This window comes from Pseudorca crassidens, chromosome X (assembly GCF_039906515.1).
Source record: "Pseudorca crassidens isolate mPseCra1 chromosome X, mPseCra1.hap1, whole genome shotgun sequence".
NCBI classification, from domain to species: domain Eukaryota; kingdom Metazoa; phylum Chordata; class Mammalia; order Artiodactyla; family Delphinidae; genus Pseudorca; species Pseudorca crassidens.
The window spans coordinates 97994837-98014960 of record NC_090317.1 but is presented as its reverse complement, the minus strand read 5'-3'; the positions used below and the strand labels follow the sequence as shown (position 1 = coordinate 98014960).

Genomic DNA, 20124 nt, shown 5'->3' with positions numbered 1-20124 from the left:
GCTGGGAAAATGACTGTATGGCGTTTTTCGCTTCTCTGGTGGGAGGCAACTAGGAAGATGGGGAATTTCTCAAACACGGTAGTGGGAGTTGGACGCCGGTCAGCCTTGTACTTACCTCACCTGGAAAAATGCCGAACAGCTGTCCCCAGGGAGTGCTAGAGGATTGTATGTCTCCAGAGACAGCCTGAGCTTGTCTTCCCTTCCTCCAGATGCTGATGGAAGTGTGTGTGTGTGTGTGTGTGTGTGTGTGTGTCTGTAAGGACAGGAACACATTACACAACATGGGGTCAGGAACCCTGGGTACGGTTCTGAGTCCCCGGGCCTCAGTTCCACTCAGCCTGCTGTCCAGCCTTTGAGCATGCAGAAGATGTGTGGTGGCTTCTGCTGTAGTCTGGGCCATTGGGCCAAAAGATGACCCCAAGATTGCCAAAGCCCCAAATGGAATGGGGCCATTGGTTCCGTGTAACAGATGAGGGCTCAGGCTTTGGAGTCAGAGAGATCGGGGTTCGCCAGCCATGTGACCTTGCACATGTTCCTTAACGTCTCTGAACCTTAGTTTCCTTATCTGTAAAATGGCGAGGAGGTGGCAGGCACTCAGCCTCCATTCCAACCTGGTTCTATGGCGCCTTCATGTTCTGCAGAGGTGGGAAGGCTAAAAATTACAGTTCCCAGACACCTTTGCAGCTGGGGCTGCAGATGAGAATTAGATTCCAGCAAGGAGATGCACTTGTGTGAGGTTAGGAAGGCAGCAGTGGGGAAGAGACTACTTGCTGCTGAATGTTGCTGCTGAAGACAGTGTGTGTGTGTGTGTGTGTGTGTGTGTGTGTGTGTGTGTGTGTGTGTGTCAGTGTGAGAGAGAGAGAGAGAGAGAGGCAACATTCTAGCGTTTGATTAGTTACCGGCTTTGTGGGTATAGAGAGGTGGTGTGGTGGCAGTGGCTTCCTGACCTTGGATGGCAACTACAATAGTGTCCTCTTGAAATCGACATCTCTGGGGCTGACCCCCTCCCTTCCCGCCTCCCTGATGACGGCAGAGATGGCAGCAGCCTTGGCAGCCCAGCTCAGCGGTGTTGCGGGCGTCCAGAGCCTGCTCCAATGATCTGTTTCCTGCAACTGAACCCTCACTGCTATAGGAGTCACGCCCCATTGCTCACACAGTCGTTGGGATGAGATGAGATGGTGGGTGCTACACAGCTTTGTAAACTGTAAAGCCCTTTCTGTCCGTTAGGTGTTTTTCGAGGAAGGGTGTCCCTTTTGTCAGGGGAGACTAAACAGGATAGAAACCCTTGGGACGAGCCACTTGTTTACACGCTCTTTTATCGCAAATTGCTGGAGCAGAAGACAGCCTGAAAGAATTCAGGTAATTTGTGTACATCACCTGCTTTCGGGGCGAATACAGCCTCTCTGTCCCCAGTTAGAGCAATGAGTGACATGCCATGGCGGCTGGGAAAGGTGGCAGGTGTCCTGGTGTGAGCCTGAAAAGCCAGCTACCACGGGACTCTCCCGTACCCATGCCTGGGCTCCCCCATTAACCCGCTAGTTGGTGTTAAAGCCCACTTTAATTCCGTACCCCTCCCAGTTAAATCTTTGTATGTACAAAACCTTTCCCTCCTCTCCCATCAGGTTTGAAGCATCTCGCTTTCTGTGGTGAATAACATTCTCATGGTCATGTCATTGGCCCCTATTTCCTGCCACAAAATGAGGAGTCTCTGTGGGGTGAGGGTCCAGGCAGGTGGTCCTGGGGGCCGTGAAGCTGGGAGGAAGCTGGGCTGGGGCTTGGCTGCCAGAACAGTCCAGGCTCCACTCCAGCCCATCAGGGGGCTTGAGGCTGAGTGGGCAAGATAAACCGTTTCAGTGGTTTTTAGGAGCCCTGATCAATTGCAAGGCAGGGCAAAGCCCTCGGGGACAGATAAAGCCAGCCCTGCGCTCCAAGCCCAGTTGGAGCCAACATTTGTGTGGCTTGAACTTTTGTGTGGTTTGGACAAGTCCGCCCAGCTTTGCCGGGGTGGTTTACTCTGTTCCCAAACTGCAGTACAGGGAGGCGAACAGCCCTGGACCCCGTAAGCCAGCGCTGAAATGATTTAGGTGGCCTGTCCTCTGTCCCCGCAGGGCCCTACAGCCTTGGGGAAGAGAGGCTGAGCGTGCCATACCCCTGCTTCTCGCCGGTGGCACGGGGTTTTAGAAACGCTCCATTGCCCAGGGCAGGCAAGACCTTCGCCTCGGGGAGCTGAGCTGCTGCTGGTTTGATTCTCCGCTCCTGCTTCCAAACTAAAAAACCGATGCCCACTTTCAGATTCCATCCTCACCGCGCAGAGGAAGCCCGGGGTGCTGGGGACACCACCTGGAGCCTGGGCGCATAGCACCTGGGCAGTTTTTTTTTTTTTTTCCTTCCAGCTTGAGGTATCTTGTTTAACCTCTAAGGTGCCTGAAGGTCTGGAAGGCTCGCGGGCAGGCCTTTGGCTGGCTACAGGAGAGGCTGGGCGCCCCAGATCCCAGCGCCGCCGGTGGGCACTCTATGTGCCAATGTCTGTAGTGCTTGTGTGCAGCAGAGCAAGGCTGCCCCACGAGGTAGTTGGCCGCTGGGCCGGCAGAGACCCATCTGACAATGCCCTGTCCCCCGGGAAGCCAGTGCCAGCCTGCGCGGGCCACAGCTAAATAGAATCAGGAACAGGTGCTGCCTGGGAGGGAAACTCGGGCGCCTGGCATAGCTCAGTGATGCTCGCACCCTCTGGGGACCTTCCTGCCTCCACAGAAGGTGGGGACAGAGAGGCGAGCACGAAGAGAGAGAAAGGGAAGTGGGAAGAAACTGGTCACGGAGGAGGCTCTTTTTATTCTTTGGTGCAGCTGCGTGCATTTCTCTGGCCAGCGAGGCAGAGAAAATCAGACTGGCTCCTGCCGAAACAGGCCTTCTAGTTGGGGTTGGGGGCAGGGAGGCGGAGGTGCACAGGAAAGGGGTGAAGAGGGGGAAATGCCTGAGGATACAGCAAACCACAGTCTCCAGAAGCCTTCACTGCACAGAACAACCCTCCCCTGCCGTCCTGTGCCCCAGATGCCTCAGCCTTAACCTTGGCTGCCCGAAGTGGGCCATCCTTTCCCTTCTGGGTGACACCTTGGGCATGACCCAGTCAAGACTAGGCATTCGTTCATCACTGTCTTCTGCTGTTGGGCCTTGGAGGAGAGCCTTATCCCTTCTAGCAGGGGACAAGACCTCCTGGGTGCTGTCAGTTACCCTGGTCACCCTAGCACCTGGAGAAACTGGCAAACGTCCCAAACGGGAGAGCAACATGAGGGGTCGAGGCCCTAGAGTAGACTCTCGTGAGGCCCTGATTGTCTAAGTCAGCAGTTCCCAAAGTGTGTTCCAAGGATCCCTGTGGTACCCCAGACCTTTTCAAGACTGTCTTTTCTAACTGCAAGCTCCATAAGGCTGGATTTTCTTCATGTATTTCAGCCAAAACCACATATCACAACAGATTGGACGCTGAAGCAGCTAGGAGAAAGCAGCTGTCTTCTATGAAGCCAGCTGTTAAAGAGGTTTGCAAAAATGTAAAGCGATGTCACTTTACTCCCTGATTTTTTTTTTTTTTTAGAAAATACAGTCTTGTTTTTTCATTAAATTGTGCTATTGATGTGAACATGTGTATCAGTTATCTATTGCTGTGTAACAAATAGCCCCAAAACTTAGTGGCTGAAAACAACACACATTATCTCTCAGTTTCTGTGGGTTAGGAATCTGGGAGCAGCCAGCTTAGCTGGGTGGTTCTGACTCGGAGTCTCTCATGAGGCTGTAATCAAGGCATGGTCCAGGGCTGCAGTCATGTCAAAGCTCAACCAAGGAAAGAAGGGATCCAGCTCTCAGCTCACTCACATGGCTGTTGGCAGGCCTCAGCTCCTTGCCATGTGGGCCTCTCATCAGGGCTGCCTTGTGACATGGCAGCTGGCTTCCCCCAGAGAGAGTGAAGGAGAGCACCCAAGACAGAAGCCACAGTCTTTTTATAATCTAATTTTGGAAATGACATCCCATCACTTCTGTCTTGTCTATTAGAAGTGACTCAGTAAGTCCACCCCAACTTCAAGGGGAGGGAAATACTCAAGGATGCGGGTGACAGAAGGTGGGGATTACTGGATACCATCTCAAAGGCTGCCTACCACTCATCTGATAAGTTCATTATTGTTATTTTTATATCAATTAACAAATATTTAAAACTTTCCTCCGTTTTCATTTTTATTATGGGAAATACAGATACATGGGTCAATATAAACAAAAGCTTTTTGGAGTGCTCAATGATAAATAAAAAAGTAAAGGGGTCCCAAGATCTAAACATTTGTTAACTGCTGGTCTAGGTGTTACGGTATCTATAGAAGTATGTTAGTAACATGTGGAGGCCAGTCTACCCACCCATCGATCTATCCATTCATCCACCTGACCATCCATCCATCCATCCATCCATCCTTCTATCTACCCATTTACCCATCCATCCACCCTCATCCTCCCATCCAGCCTTCCATCCACCCATCTATCCTTCCATGCATCTATTCTTCTATCCATCCATTCGTCCACCCTTACATCCATCTACTCACTCACCTATCTACCCGTACAATCAAAATGTTCCAACTACTGTGCTAGGGCTGGTACTTTAACAGGGTGGCTAGTGACTGCTGTATGGAGCGTGTCACATTTTAACAGATGAAACAACAATAAGATGAATTTCAAAATAATAGCATCAGGTTGTGATCATTTGGACCCCCAAAGCCTGGAGCCCCAGGAAGCTGGTACACTCAAATTGGCACCATTTTGGTGGGTGACATCATATGTGGCCCAGACTAGGGGTGGGGTGGGCCCAGACTGCAGGGTCCAGGGACCAAGAAATGTGTGGCAGCTGTGGAGAGATGGCATGAGGCCCTGGTGAGCCAGAATGATCTCAGGTTCTTCATGCCTAGTTAATTGGTGACTGTGGGACTCTGGGTAGAAGACCCTTAAGTGGAAGATGTAACCCATATGGGCAGAGTTCCTATTTCTTGGTTTACTTTCCCTTTTCCCAATGGAGGGTCTCCTTCTGGACCTGACTTGACATGCTCTGGCTTTAATTTTGATCCTGGAGTCTCCTCTGTGGCTTGCAGTGTCCCCTGTGGATCCCTGAGCCAGAGAGGCCCCCATTTCAGAGTCCCCAGGGAAAATGCTCTGATTCATGAGAAGGGCCTCAACCTATCACCCCCAAATATGTGAAGACTGGGCTCTTTTATCATCTTGTCACTGACACCTGGGAAGTTTGAGCTGGCAACCTTCTTATAGGAGGAGGTAGGGGAAGTCGGGGGCAAAGAGAGACCAAAAACCCAGGCTGGAGGCATAAGGACACTCACTGGGTTCTGGAACAGGAAAAACGGGGGTGGGTGGCTGGGATGGACAGAGCGCATAAGTGATGATCTTCTCTACTTCAAAGCCTGGCCTCACCAGCCCTGCTCTAAGGGGCAGCTAAGGTAGGAGCCCCCCAGCCCCTCTTCCAACTCCTGAAAGCCATTGAGTATTTTAAAGAGGGAATGTGTGCCCCCCACTCAATGCTCGGAGCTTTCATTGTGTGAATTGTTCCCTCAGGGAGCGGGGCCGTGTGAATAAGTTACACTTGGTCTTGGTGCCGATGCCCCAGCCCAGTGGCTTCCAGAAAGACCAGGCCAGGCCTCTTTGGGACGACATATGTCAGGGATGCTCTTGCGGGGGGAGGAGGGGTGTTGCTTAAAATGTGGCCTCTCTGTGGCCCGGCACAATCCTTCCAGTCTTCTCCGTGAGGGTTCGTTGGTGGCTTCAGGCCTCAGGTTTGAATGTGGGCTGTATCTTAGCAAAATGCTAAAACAGTGGAGATATCTGTGTGCAAGTTCAACCCCCGATATGGCTCTTGGGCCCTTCTCAAGAGAGAACGGGTGTTACCCTTGGTTTCTGGCCTTGTCATGGATAAAATTGGTGAATGGGTAATAAGCAGCTCAGGTGCCCCTGATATCAGGGGATCTCAAAATGCTGTCCTGTACCAGCAGCATCATCATCACCTGGGAACTTGTTAGAAATGCAGATTTGGGGGGGCTCACCCCAGACCTACTGAGTCAGGATTTTGGGCAATGGGGCTAGGGCCTGGGAATCTGTGTTTAAACAACCCCTCCAGGTGACTGTGATGCCCTTTCAAGTTCAAGTTTGAGAGCCACTGTTTTATGAAGAATATTATTCTCATTTAACAGATAAAGAAAATGAAGGTCAGGGCGGCTTAAGTCACTCGACCGGGATCGTGCAGCCAGCAAGTTGGGTGCCAGGACTCAAAGCAGGTCTTTCATGAGAAGGACTCTTGTTTTTTTCCCTTTGTCTCTTCCACTCCCTCCCTCTCTGTCCTCACCCCTCCATCCTCTATCCCAGAGGTTCTCAACTTGGCCGTATATTGACATCACCTGGGGAGCTTTAAAAAATAATATTGCTGTTAGGCCTCCACCCTAGGAAACCGAATCTCCGGGGTGTGACTCCAGCATCTGTACTTTTTATTCCCTCTTCACAGGCAGATTCCTTTGCGATTCCAAATGTTTCTGATGCATGCATTTGCACTGAGGTGTTAGTAACTGGATGTGTTACCTTTCTCAGGGTGTCTGCATTTGAAAAAAGAGCCGAGGACATAAAATAATGAATTGCATAAGCATCTTAGCGAGTGGGAGAGACCAGCTTTTGATCTCCTTTCTCACACTTGCAGCAGATTTATTGCCCTTACATGTCCTGCTAGGAATCTACCCAGCAGTCTTCGCTGAGAATTCTGAATATGCTGTGGCTTTTCGAGGGGCTTTTTGGGCTAGAAGACCTTGAATGAATCATTTTTGAATGCCCATAAGCCATCAGCCTTGCCCACAGAGGGCAGTCGGTTCAATTCTAACTAGCAAGCAAAACCAAAATCATTCGCCCAAAATGTTCTTGCTGTTGTTGTTGTTGTTTGTTTTTTTTAACCATTCCGTGATGAATCTTCCCCTGTCGGACCTTTCCCAGCGCCCATCCAGACATACTCAGCCACAGAAATCGAGGTGGTATGTATCTAAACCATAAGTTAGAGTCATTTCCCAGATCCCAAGTCAATCAAATTTCCGGAGCCCCTTCCCGTGGCTAATTTTAGGACATGACAAATTTTGACGTTGACGCCCCCTTTTCATTTTTTTAATTGTGTAAACCTTTTTTTATTGAAATATACTTGATGTATAATATTACATTGTCGTAAACCTTTGATTTTTAAAAAGGAAGAAAAATAAAAGCCACCCTAAAATGATTTTTTTTTTTTGACTGGCATCTACATCTCTACCCTGCTTCCTGCACCTGGTGGGGGACACAGCGCTTCTCCGCCCTTCAGGAAACGGCCCACTTGTCAGCAGCTGGGCTCCCAGGAACAAAGGCCTAGGTTCATTACCACAGTATCGACCCTGACACGTTGCACTCGGGCCACTTCCCCCAGAGTTCCTCAATTCACACCCCAAATGAAGCGTAATTGGACCTGGACATCTTTGAAGTCCCCCGAGCAGCTCGCCAGCATTTTGAAATGTCCTCGATTTGCATGGTGAAAACCTGGTTGGAGGTGACTTTTTCTTTCCCCTCATCCCACGGTTTTAAAGACAGAATGATTTAAAATGACATTCCCCAGCCAGGGAAGAGTTACCATGGAAGAAATAAAAATTCTCAAAGCCCAGAAAAGAAAAGGCCAAATAAGTCCGAGGATCTGATGAATCTCTCATCTGCTCCTTTGCTCGGTTTTTGTTCTGCGAGGGCCACATACCAGGCCGTGGTTTCCTCTCAAACTTCTCCCCACGTCCCCGACCTGGGGGGATGACGAGGATCCAGGAAACTTGGCTAGGAGGTTCTGCAGGCCAGCGGGTTGCTATCGGACCTGAAGCAAGAGCGGGAGCCCTGCCACAGGCCGGTGAGTCGATGAGGAAGACTGTGTGTTGATCAGGGATCATCTGTCTTGCGTTCCAGCTGAGCCAGCGCCGCTATGCAAGGATCGTGCACAGTCCCAGAAATCAGCATGCCCGTGTGCCCTGTGGGTCTAAAGCTTGGTGATTTCTTGCAGCCCACGGAAGGGCCTGCTTGGTGGAGTCGTGCCTGCGGCCTAGGCGGGCATTTGTTGAGCCCGGGAGGAGCTGCGCGGTCTGTTTTCCTCTGGGCAGTGGCCTGTCCCTCGTTTGCAGTCCCTCCCACACACCCACTCCTGCTTCTGTAAGCTTCCTCAGGGGTAGCCATCCTCTGAAACAAATGATCCACTTTCCTCTAGAGCACCACTGTCCAATAGAACTTCCTGTGAGAAGGGAAATATTTTATATCTGTGCTGAGATGTGGCTAGTGCAACTGAGAAAATGAATTTTCAACCTTATGTAATTTTTTTCGGATTTCTTTAATGGAAGTACCGTTGATTTACAATGTTTCAGGTGTACAGCAAAGTGATTCACGTCATTTAATTTAAATAGCCACATGTGGCTAGTGGCGACTACATTCGGACAGATGACCAAATCCCAAGAGTGGATGCCCTAGTTTGGGGGGTGTATGGTATTGACTATCGACGCTCTAAAAAGACTTTTTTTTTTTGGCCGTGCCACATGGCTTGCGGGATCTTAGTTGCCCAACCAGGGATCGAACCCGCGCCCCCTGCAGTGGAAGTGTGGAGTCCTAACCATTGGATCACCAGGGAAGTCCCCAGAAAAACTTTTCAATCAAGCAAAGCTTAATTTATTAGACCTACTTCAGTAAGGAAGAGGACCCCTGTGACAGAATGCTAGTGATGTCTCCAAGCAGGGACCCTGGGGAAGGGCATTGATAGCATTTAGAGGCTGGACTGGGTGATTCTGGAGTTGGGTCTTTTTTTTTTTTTTTTTTTTTTTTTTTCGGTACGCGGGCCTCGCACTGTTGTGGCCTGTCCCGTTGCGGAGCACAGGCTCCGGACGCGCAGGCTCAGCGGCCATGGCTCACGGGCCCAGCCGCTCCGCGGCATGTGGGCTCTTCCCGGACCGGGGCACGAACCCGTGTCCCCTGCGTCGGCAGGCGGACTCTCAACCACTGCGCCACCAGGGAAGCCCTGAAGTTGGGTCTTTCAAGGCAAGAAACTGACTGGGGTTGGGGAGAGTTTCTGACAAAGTAGTTTTGGATTGGGAACAGCAAGGCAGAGGTCTTGTAGTAAGTCTTGAGGAGCTAGCTGTTGGTCTTGATAACAAGCTATTTTAGTTGGTTCAGTCTATCTTCCAGGAGCAAGTATTTCTTATAGCAAAGAGCTAAGTTAATTTTGTTTGTTCTCAGTACGATTTAAACTTGGGGATCAGAAAGCATGCCTGGTCCCAGAATTGTTTAACGTAGGGACAGAGAATAACAAATTGCCACCAAATGTAGTGACTTAAAACAATAAACGTTTATCATCTGACAGTTGCTGAAGGTCAGGAATTTGGGAGCAGCTGAATGGGGTGGTCCTGGCTTGGGGTCTCCCATGAGGTGGTAGCCAGGATGTTGGCTCGGGTCACCAATAACCGTCTGAAAGATTTACCAGGGCTGGAGGACCCACTTACAAGGGGGCTCGTTTGCATGGCTGGTGAAATGGGGTTGGCAGTTGGCAGGAGGGCTCAGTTCCTTGGCCTGTGGGCCCCTCCCATGTGGCTGCTGGAGAAGCCTCATGGCATGGTAGCTAGCTTCCCCTAGAGCGAGTGATTCAAAGGAGAGCCAGACAGAACCCACAGTGTCATCTCACTTCATCATTTCCAAGATATCCTATTGGTTATACAGGGCAGCCTTGTTCAGCATGGAAGGTGACCAGGCAAGGGAGTTAAGATTGGGGGTGAGAATCACAGGGAGAGGGAATTATGTGGTTTCAGTTCTCAGTGGTAAGTGGGGGTGGGGGGCAGTGGTATAAGGTAGGTGCAGAGTTTCCTGGGTTTCAGAACTGAGACACAACTGCGGCAGGTCTGTATATGTTGGGGAGGGAGGGACCCACTGGCTGACCCAGCCTTCCACCCACCTTCTGGAACGTTGTTCCAGTTACCATCTCTATGTAACAAATAACTCGAAAATGTAGTGACTTCAAGCAACCATTTTATTATGCGTATTGGACTCTATGGGTCAGGAATTCAGACAGGGCACAATGGGGGACGGCCTGTCCGTGCTCCACAATGTCTGGGGCCTCAGCTGGAAAGACTCAAAGCCCAGTGATGATAGTTGGGGGCTGGAGTCATCTGCAGGTTCAATCATTGACATGTCTGGTGCCTGGGCTCGGTGGGACTCAAAGGCTTGGACGGTGGATGGAGCACGTACAGGTGGCCTCTCTATATAGCTTGGGCTTCCTCACAGCATGGTGGCCTCAGCATGATGGGACTTCTTATGTGGTGGCTCAGGGCTTCAAGTGTGATTGTTCTAGCAAGTAAGGTGGAAGCTGCATGGGCTTTTATGACTCAGCCTTGGGAGTCACCTGGCATCGCGTCCACGTACAGTGGAAGTGTTTACTGAAGCGGTCACAAGCCCACCTGGGTTCAAGGGAAGGGGGCGGAGACCCAGTTTCTCAACAGGGAATGTCAATGTCACATTGTAGAAGAGTATGTGGGCTGGATGGTATTGTTACAGCCATCCTTAGAAAATACAGTCTGCTGTGCGCATCAGTTTCTTTTTGCGGTACGCGGGCCTCTCACTGTTGTGGCCTCTCCCGCTGTGGAGCCCAGGCTCCGGATGCGCAGGCTCAGCGGCCATGGCTCACGGGCCCAGCCGCTCCGCAGCATGTGGGATCTTCCCGGACCGGGACACGAACCCGCGTCCCCTGCATCGGCAGGCGGACTCTCAACCACTGCGCCACCAGGGAAGCCCAGGCTTTTGTCTTTGATGGGTGGGAGCAATGGGGACTGGGGGAATGTGGGCCCTGGGCATCCCACACAGGCACCTTTGTTAGATAGTCCTTGTTGCTTCCTGATCATAGGTCACGGATCCAAGTCCGAGCTGAGTGGGACACCTGAGGGGGAAGAGATGAGCCTAGGAGACGGGGTTCTTCACACAGGCCCATAGGAGTGTCCCAGACTGCGTGGCCTTGGATAAGTGGCTCATCTCTGAGTTGGGAATAATAAGCCCTGCCTCGGGATCGTTGTGGGGAGCAGGTTAGGTAAGGTGTGCAGAGTATAGTAGGGTGCCTGGCACGTAGTGGGTCTTCAACAGATGAGAGAGCTACTATAATGATATGTGCTATTACGCCACCTGAGTTCAATCATCTGTGGCACAGTATTAGGTATGTATTGCGGGGTAACAACTCACCCCAAAACTTAGTAGCTTAAAGCAACCGAAGTCATGTTTTCCACTCTCTTGGTTTCTCTGGTGCAGAAATCTGAAGCTTGGCTGGGCGGTTGTGGCCCAGTGCTCTCAAAAGGTCGCAGTCAGAGCGGCCGAGGCTGCAGTTGTCTGAGGGCTCCGCTGGGGTCACAGCATCCACTTCCAAGGTGGTTCACTCACCTTGGAAGTGGCTGGCAAGTTGGTGCTGGCTGGGGGCCTCTGTTCTCTCTACACGGGCCCTCCACGGGGCTGCTTGAGCACCCTCATGCCGTGGTGGCCGACATCCCCTAGAGCAGGTTTCTCCAGGAGGGCAGAATCTGGGCCTGCCTTGGTCTTTGCTGTCTCTCCAGAGCTTGGCCTGGCTCAGAGCATTCTGTGAGGGTTTGAAAGACTGAGAACTGCCTTAGCTATTCTGCCCTAGTCCCTTGACATTGTTCTGGAAGGTCTTTCCATGCCTCTGCCTAGGTCGACAGCAGGCTCAAGGTCTCAAAGAGGATTCCAAGGTTGCGGAAGGGAAGAATCAGGGAGAGACAGCCGCTAAGGCTCAGGGCCCAGCTGCCCTTCCTTCCCGGAAACTCTCCTTCCAGAGCTTGACCTTGGGCTTCTGAGCGCGTTCTGAGGGAGTCCATGTTCATGAAAACCCAAATAACTGTCCTACCAGGCTGAGAGCTGTGCAGACCCTGAGAGAAGAAAGTGCATGGGAAGGAGCTCACATCCCACTGAGGGTAACCTAGGGGCCGGGGTTTCCAGCTGGGCCAAAAAGGACGGGTCAAAGTTGCTGTCCTGTTTGAGTAGCAGATGCAAAGGCCCTGAGGTGCAGGGGCAGGTTCTGGGGCCTCTGAGCAGGAGGCCGGGCCCGATGAGGCCGAAAGATGGTGGAAGCAGAGCAGTGGGGTAACAGAGGCAGCCACGAGGAAGAGGGGGCTGTGTTGGGGAGACTGAAGTGGGGAGCCTGCAAATTTCCGGGCAAAAGTGAACAGGATCTGAGCCAAGGCGGCAGCTCTGGGAAAGGGATGTAAGGAAAGGGAAGAGGCAGTTTCCAGAGATATTTAGATGTAAACTTAACTGGATCGGGGCTTCCCTGGTGGCGCAGTGGTTGAGAGTCCGCCTGCCGATGCAGGGGACACGGGTTTGTGCCCCGGTCCGGGAAGATCTCACACGCTGCAGAGCGGCTGGGCCCGTGAGCCATGGCCGCTGAGCCTGCAAGTCCGGAGCCTGTGCTCCGCAGCGGGAGAGGCCACAACAGTGAGAGGCCCGCGTATCGCAAAAAAAAAACAACAAACAACTTGACCGGATCAGATAGCCAGATTGGGTTAGAGAGCAGGAGGCAGGGATGGTGGATGAGTGGTTTTCCCTCTGAACATTCTTTCTCTCTGATGTTCAGAGGCAGCCGTGCTGTAAGGAGGCTTCAGGTGTTTGCTCAGTGTCCTGGGGCCAGAAAGAGAACCCAGCAAGCCTGGGGCCCGGCAGAGTGTGATGTTATTCACATGGGGGGTCTGGCTGTGGAGGCCCCCACTGCTGCTCGTCTCCCAGGCAACCTGCCCTGCGACCAGCTGGATGTGTAGGCTGCCAAGCCCTTGCACATATATCACTGTCTCCTTTAATGTTCCAGGGGGGAGTTGTTATTCCCATTCTACAGATGAAGCAACTGAGGCTTCCAGGCTCAGAGAGGTGTGATATGTTTTCTAAGGTCAAAGAGCTGGCAGAGCCAGGCCTGGAACCCAGCTGAGTCTTCTCTCCAACATACTTCCCTGCTTTCTCATCTCACAGGTCCCTTAATGGCCGTTTGTATTGGATGAAGTTCATAAGGATTTGCAGAGGTCCTCCAGGGCCTCTGTGAGGTGGGTAGGTGTGGCAGACTTTGGGCGGGAGGGGGTGGTCTTGCCAGGTGTGTTAGAAGTGTGGGCGTATGGTGGGGTGGGACTAGGGGGTGAGGGACAGAGAGATCAGAGCCATCACTCAGAAAGCGGTCCCCGAATGCAGGCTGACGCGGCTGGGGCCACATTCAGGAAACCCATCAGGATGACAGTGACCTTGGGCAAAGACCCATGGAGGCAGGTGTCAAGTTCACAGAGATCTTGATAACAGGGCTTTTGCTATCTCCCTCTTCTCATGCCAGATGTTCAGGAACTTGACCCCCTTTTCTGGCTTTGTCTTATTTACTGTCCCCCGTTCCCCAGCACCTTGCCATGACCCTCTTTGCTGGTTCCCTTTTCCTGGAATGGGTGGCCAGGGTAGTACCACCACCCAGAAGGGAGCTCCCAATTCCATCCCCTTGATTCCCTCCCCAGCTCCCTTGCAGCCGGAACACCTAAATGCTTTCTGCGACAAGCTCTCTAAATGATTGGAACTTTCTCCCAGATCAGCACTTTTTCATGCTCCATTAGCATTTATTGGTTTGATATTTACATTTGCCGAAGGAGCACCCAGTCCCTGGGTCCCTGGGAGCACACACCGTCAACCGAATAGACTCTAATTGCCGCTCACAACCTCCCTCCCCCTGCCCCTGTCTGCCACCTGCCTTGTTCCCCCCCCCCAGTCCCATTAAAAAAAACTCAGAAGGATTATCTTTGCAGACCAAAAGGTCTGCTGATAAACAGGGGCCCTACCCAGAGGAGAGAGGCGCTCCGCAAACAAAAGGGCTGGCAGGGACAATCTGAATTAGTATTGCAGTAGTGTATCTACATGAGAGCTTCTCCACTGGATTCTAACCTCCTTGAAGGCAGAGATCTGTTTTCGTTCTTTGAATTTCTCCATATTCCTCTCCAGGGTGAAGAAACTAGCTCTGCCAACCACGGGTTCTCAAGGAACATTTGTCTGCAGTGGAATTAATCAGAAGTCGCGCCCTCCCTCCCTCTGACAGCTGCAGGGGGAGAGGGTGGAGGAATTATCCAGGGAATGCGAGGGCAATGGGGGCCACGTGATAAGAAGGAGAGTTCTCCCTTGTCCCTTTCCAACGCCCCCGCAGATGTGGCCGAGGAGCCCGGCCCTGCAAGGCCATGGTGGAGGAAGGAGGCTGTGTAGTAATGTGGTTAGGGCTCGGCAAACCCGGCTCCAAAAGCCAGCGCTGTTATGTAACTGGTGTGCGCCTCAGTTTCCTCTGTAGTAAAATGGGAATGACTTCCGGGCTGCTTGTGGGGATTAAGGGAGGTCAGGCGAATAACGGCCCAGGCACACCATGGGTTTAGGAGATGCCGGTTCCTGGGATTTATGCAGACCTGTGGCCCTATGCCCTGTGGGAGTGGAGCCCTAAGCGTAAATCGTTAACTCCTCAAAGGTATGTTTGCTGTGCCCTGGGATTTTCAAAGGGCAGACTCTCCCAACAGCTCCAGAACCTTGCTACTCAAAAGGCCCGCGGACCGGCAGCAGCCTCACCTGAGAGGCTGTAAGGACGCCCTCAGATGCTCCCCAGGCCTGTCGAATCAGAATTTCTATATTAAGATTCCCTCAGGTGAGTCATATGCACATTAAACTTTGAGAAGCACTTTAGAAACTCCCTGTGAAATCTGCAAAGTAGAAATGACTATTCCCATTTTGAGAATGAGATCACTTCCGCAGAGTCAGAGAATTGATGCCTTCTTTTGCCCAAGCTTATGAGCTCTCTAAAAGAGGCCTTGTGACTCCTGGGGGTGGGGGGGGTCCTGGATCCCTTTCCCTACCCATGGCTGTTCCCTGAAGGACCGGCATACTCCAGGGCAGGGTGGAGATGAGCAAGGCCAGGGGCCAGGGTCTTATCTGCGGCCCCATCGCCGCGAAGGGGGCCAGGTTGGCTGCCGGCTGTCGAAGTGCTGTGTGGAGTCCACCCTGAGGAGTATGGGTTCTTGAACCTGGGGCCTGAGGTGGGATGACAAAGAGGCCAGAAAAAAATGTCGTGTTAAAGTGGAATTTCACACAGGTGGAAACACTTGACTCTCGTGCAGATATAAAATGGCCGTGCGTCAGAGATTTGATTTAGCCCATTCGTTAATGAGGGGACCCTCTAAGATGTTAAAACCGATTACAGTGAGAATGTGAGGGGCTAGGTATTTATAGGCAGTTTAATAGAAGAATTTGGGGGTGAGATAGCTAGGTTAGAAATTATTTGCATCTCTACCAGACAAAAATCTGAAAGTTAAGCAACCTCTGCAGCTATGGGGTTGTAAAATAGCCCAGTCAATAGGAAATCGATCAAAGGTGCCAGCCCCTGCACGGTGCAGCAAGAACACCCAATCATCTCTTTCGCCTATTTCCAATTTTGGATAATTTCTTCTGACACTACCCTCGGTTAGTCCTTGAGAATCCGGAAATTGCTCTTGCCTGAGAATTACCCTCAGAATGGAATGTAGGTCTTGGCAGGAAAGGAGGAATGAAAGATGAGCAAGTGCATCTTCTCGAAGACGGGGAGTGTGCTCTCCCGGCCACCTTCCGTGTCTCCTGCGACGTACCGTGCAACTGCTCTCAGAGGGCGAGAGCTGGCATCGTGCGGGAGGAAACCGACTGCTCACAGAAGGGACACAGCGCGGCCTGCTCCTGACTCCCATTCTCTTTAACCTTGGCTGCCGTACGGAGGCGGATGATGTATCTGCAAACATATGCAGCCTTGTCCAAAATATTTTCCCCTCCTGTATAGTTCTTGCCAATATTGTTAATCTGTGGGTTGACTTCAGACCAAAATAAATCTCCCAGCCCTGGCCACCAGCTAGCTAATTTTACTTTGTAACCAGGGAATAGAAAGTACGGGCCCTTGGCCGACCATTCTGTGTTTATTTGGCTTTCTCTCTGCTGCAGTTTCAAAATCACATTTGGAGAAGTGGACCCTCTGTGCATAAGAACAGCCACTGAGAGAAACAACAACAAAGATGAACGGGTTGAAAAAGGCAAGTTCTTCCATTGCCCTCCACGTTTGTCTCTCATATCAGGATTCTGATCGTCCCCACTGGCCTTTTCCGTGATGGCTAGAGTTGTAAAATGGACCCCAGAGCAGGATACATGGCCATTCGGGGAGGATTTTTTCCTGGAACTCTCCTGGGTTCTCCTGGACCAGTCCTAGAGGAAGCAAGTGGGTAGAAGCTTACCAAGTCAGCCCTGGAAGGGACCTTGGAGGGCATCTAGTCCAGCCAAGCCAGCTGAAAGGCAGGGTTACCTAGTGGTTGAGCGCACACATTTGAAGCCAGACAGCCCCAGTTTGAACCAGTTCTCCACCACTTCCTAGCTGTGTGACCTTGGACAAGTTTACTAACCTCCGCCTCAGTTTCCTCATCTGTCACATAGTAATCATCCTACCTACCTCAGACAGTTGTAGCGGTGACAAAGTGAATTAACACATAAAGCATCAGGAATAGCACAAAGTGTACAGTAAGCGTTTGATAAGAGAAGGAAATGAGGCTCAGAGGAGAAGCAGCCTCCCCGAGGTCACTCAGGGATTTGCCAAACTGAGCTGGACTCGGTGAAAAAGAGGAGAGGTTACAGCCTCTTGGAAATTCTGACTAATAACTGTTTCTCTGCCTGTGTTACATCACCCTCGCTCAACACTTGGAGAGAGACCTCATGTGGAAGTCAGGGTGCCGCATTCCAGTCCAGGCGTGCAGCTCACCGACAGTGGCCCTCCTAGCTAATGAGCTTGGGGCTGGATGGTCTCTGGGGTTCCTATTGGCACTAACATCTTATAATTTGAAATTAGGGTCTGTACCCTCCATTCAAATCAAGTCTGTCTTTTCCTGCAACACGCTTTACACTGTTTTTTTTTTCTCCCCATTTCCCTCTGACGTTTTGCCCAACTGTGTCCTGTGCTCATCAACACCCGGTTTCCTTTTGGCCCTCCCACTCTGTCCCTCCCCACGTTGGCCCCTCTCCCCTTCCCCCCTGCTAGGGCAATCATGGGCTCCCACTGGCCCACACCTGAGCCCTCGTTGCCAGGTTTAAGCTGATTAGACACTGTCTTGGAGGTGTCTTGAAAGTTACCATGTAGGCACGTTGAAACTAGAGACTGGATTTCTTCCTTATCATGGCCCACTTTTTTTTTTTTTTTTTTTTTGCGGTACGCGGGCCTCTCACTGTTGTGGCCTCTCCCGTTGCGGAGAACAGGCTCCAGACGCGCAGGCTCAGTGGCCATGGCTCACGGGCCCAGCCGCTCCGTGGCATGTGGGATTTTTCCCAAATCGGCGCACGAACCTGTGTCCCCCGCATCGGCAGGCGGACTCTCAACCACTGCGCCACCAGGGAAGCCCCATGGCCCTCTTTAAGAGTCTAATAGAGTGCCGTAGGCAGAGTGGCTTATCCATTACGGATTGCTGACTGGCTCTAAAACGAGTCGGGATGTTGGATGAAATCTTGGATTATCGAGGTTCCCTCTGGAACATTCAGTACAGCTGTCATAGATGTCCTTTGTTCGGGAGAAAACCGGTGTTATCAAACTTCAAAGCTTGATGAAAAGGGTATTTTAGAACAATTAATATTTCAAACTCGAAAATTGCAGACTGCAGCACAGGAACATTAGATACTTCCTTTTCTGCCTTTCTTTCTCCCCAACCGTATCCCACAACCCCATCCCCTTTTCCCTAAAATACAAGCCTGGGTCAGATGTTAGGTTGCCACCTGTTGGTGTAACGAGGCATTGCAGCCCAGCTCTACGAAATACTCTAACTGCCTGTAGGGAGGTGTACAGAGACTGAAATGCGGGGAGATGTGATTGTAGAGTCAGGTGTGGCCCAGAGAAATATCTTCTGGATTAGGTTGATCCTGAGGGAAGGGTGAGGGCTAACAGCAGAGGGGAATCCAGGAGTAAGAGAGACACTACTAAGCCCTCTAAGTGCTGTAGAGGAAAAGCAAACAGTTATTTGGAGGCACTAACTTTTGTAATACCTAATACTACTAGTGTGTAAATAGTAAGACCTCCATCCCACTGGGCTGACCATCAGTGGAATCCTGCCTTTCTCAAACCTTTGCCCTTAGTCAAAGTTGTTGGAGCCCAGCTTAAAACTACATTGAAGAGCAAAGAAAAATGAGGTTTCACTGTATATTTGGGGTGGGCTGCATTTTTGAAAGATGGCTGCCACAATATCCCATGTATTTTTCCGCAGTGAGACCTGTCACTCTCGCGTCAAGTAGAGAGGTCTGTGTCTCTACCCCTTTGAACCCAGGTGGGTCCTATGCCTGCTTTGACCGAGAGAATGAGGTGGAAGTGATGCTGTGTGGTTTTTTCAGGACAGGATCACAGAAAGACTTGAAGCTTCCTGAGCCTACTAGAATGCTCACTTTTGGGACAGTCCCTCTTGGAAGCTAGCCACCATGCTGTGAGAAGCCCAAACTACAATGGACAGGCCACACTTAAGGTGTTCCAGTTGAAGCCCCAGTTAAGTTCCCAGCCAGCAGCCAATATTAACTGTCAGCCCCGTGTGTGTGCCATTTTGGATGTCCAGCTGGGTTAAGCCTTCAGGACTCCAGCCCCAGCCAACACCTGACTACAGCTGCACAAGACACCCAGAGTAAAAAGCCCCCCAGCTGAGCCCAGTCAACTCACAGAACTGTGAGAGAGAGTAACGAGTTGTTGTCCTGAAGCCACTAGGTTTGGGTTCATGATGTGGCAATAGATACCAAGGACAAGAGCAACTTTGGTTAGACACATAAACCATAGGGTGACACATAATTAGGTATAGTTTTTAAATCTTGGGTTCAGCTTTAGGGCAATGAGTCCCTAACATCGTAGAGCCGTACTATTTCAGTTCACATCTGCTGCCTCTGATCAAAACACTATCTTGCACTTCCTGAGAGAGAGAGAGCACTTCCTGCCAGGTGTCCCCTTGTGTCCTCCCCTGTGTGACTGTGGGGTTCAGTGTCTCTCACACATTCGAGCGTGGCGCTTGGTGCCTTGAGATAGAAGCCATGCTCTTGCCTCCAGAAGGTTTTGTGGGTGGGATTGTGCCATAGACAGCAAGAATCCACCCACACGTTTTCTCTGAATCAACTTTAGTGATGGATATTTACATATGATACATTAGACCCATTTGAAGTGTTCAGATGGATGAGATTTGACAAACGTAACCCGTGTGACCACCACCCATGTAACCACCACCGTAATCAAAGTCTAGAACATTTTCATCACCCTAGATTTTCCTTGTGCCCCCTTTGCGGTCAATCCCCTCCTCCCACCCCCAGCCCCAGGCAAGCACTGATTTTCTTTGCCATTAGAGATCAGTTTTTGTCTTTTCTGGTGTTCCATATAAGTAGAATCATATAGGATGCACTCATGTGACTGCATAATATTTTGTTCAGCATATTTTTGAGGTCATCCATGTGGTGTGTACCTATAGTTAATTCCCTTTTATTGCTGCGTAGTCTATCATTGTATGGATAGATCACAATCCGTCTGTGCTTCTGTTGATGGACATTTGGGTCAGTTATACTTGGGGCTATTATGAATAAAAGTGCTATGAACGTTCACCTACAAGGATTTGTGGTCATATGTTTTCCTTCTGGGTAAATATCTGAGTGCTAATAAAGGGTTATATGATAAGTGTATATTTCACTTTATAGGAAACTGACAAATTGTTTTACATGCCCGCCAGCAAAGTATGAGAGTTCTGGTTGCTCCATATTCTTATTAGCACTCACCATTGTCAGTCTTTTTACTTGTAGCATCCCTGGTGAGTGTAATGGTACCTCATTTGCCCACAGGTTTTTGTGTCCTCCATTAGGATGTGACCAGGGACTTGTTTTTTCACTGCTGCATCTCCTAGCACCTGGAAAGGTGCCAACACCTGGAACAGCCCTCAGTACCTGGAACAGCATGCAAGAAATATTTTTGGAATGAACTAGTTCATGTCTCCTCGAGTTTTCGTGTTTCCTTAAGATTTATTT

The 20124-nt window shown here is 50.8% G+C and overlaps 1 long non-coding RNA gene across 3 annotated transcripts in view; it reads left to right on the top strand.

Annotated features, from left to right (window-relative positions):
- Positions 1–19714, top strand: part of LOC137217207 (uncharacterized) — an 81625-nt gene extending 61911 nt beyond the window's left edge. The window contains exons 4-9 of one of the 3 annotated variants that reach the window (XR_010940054.1): positions 6228–6305; positions 6613–7924; positions 13060–13130; positions 14059–14740; positions 16057–16145; positions 18472–19714. This is a non-coding gene — a long non-coding RNA (uncharacterized lncRNA). Of the gene's footprint in view, positions 1–6227; positions 7925–13059; positions 13131–14058; positions 14741–16056; positions 16146–18471 lie in introns of all 3 variants that reach the window. The other 2 variants (XR_010940055.1, XR_010940053.1) reach the window with 2 other exon arrangements.
- The last annotated feature ends 410 nt before the right edge of the window (positions 19715–20124 follow it).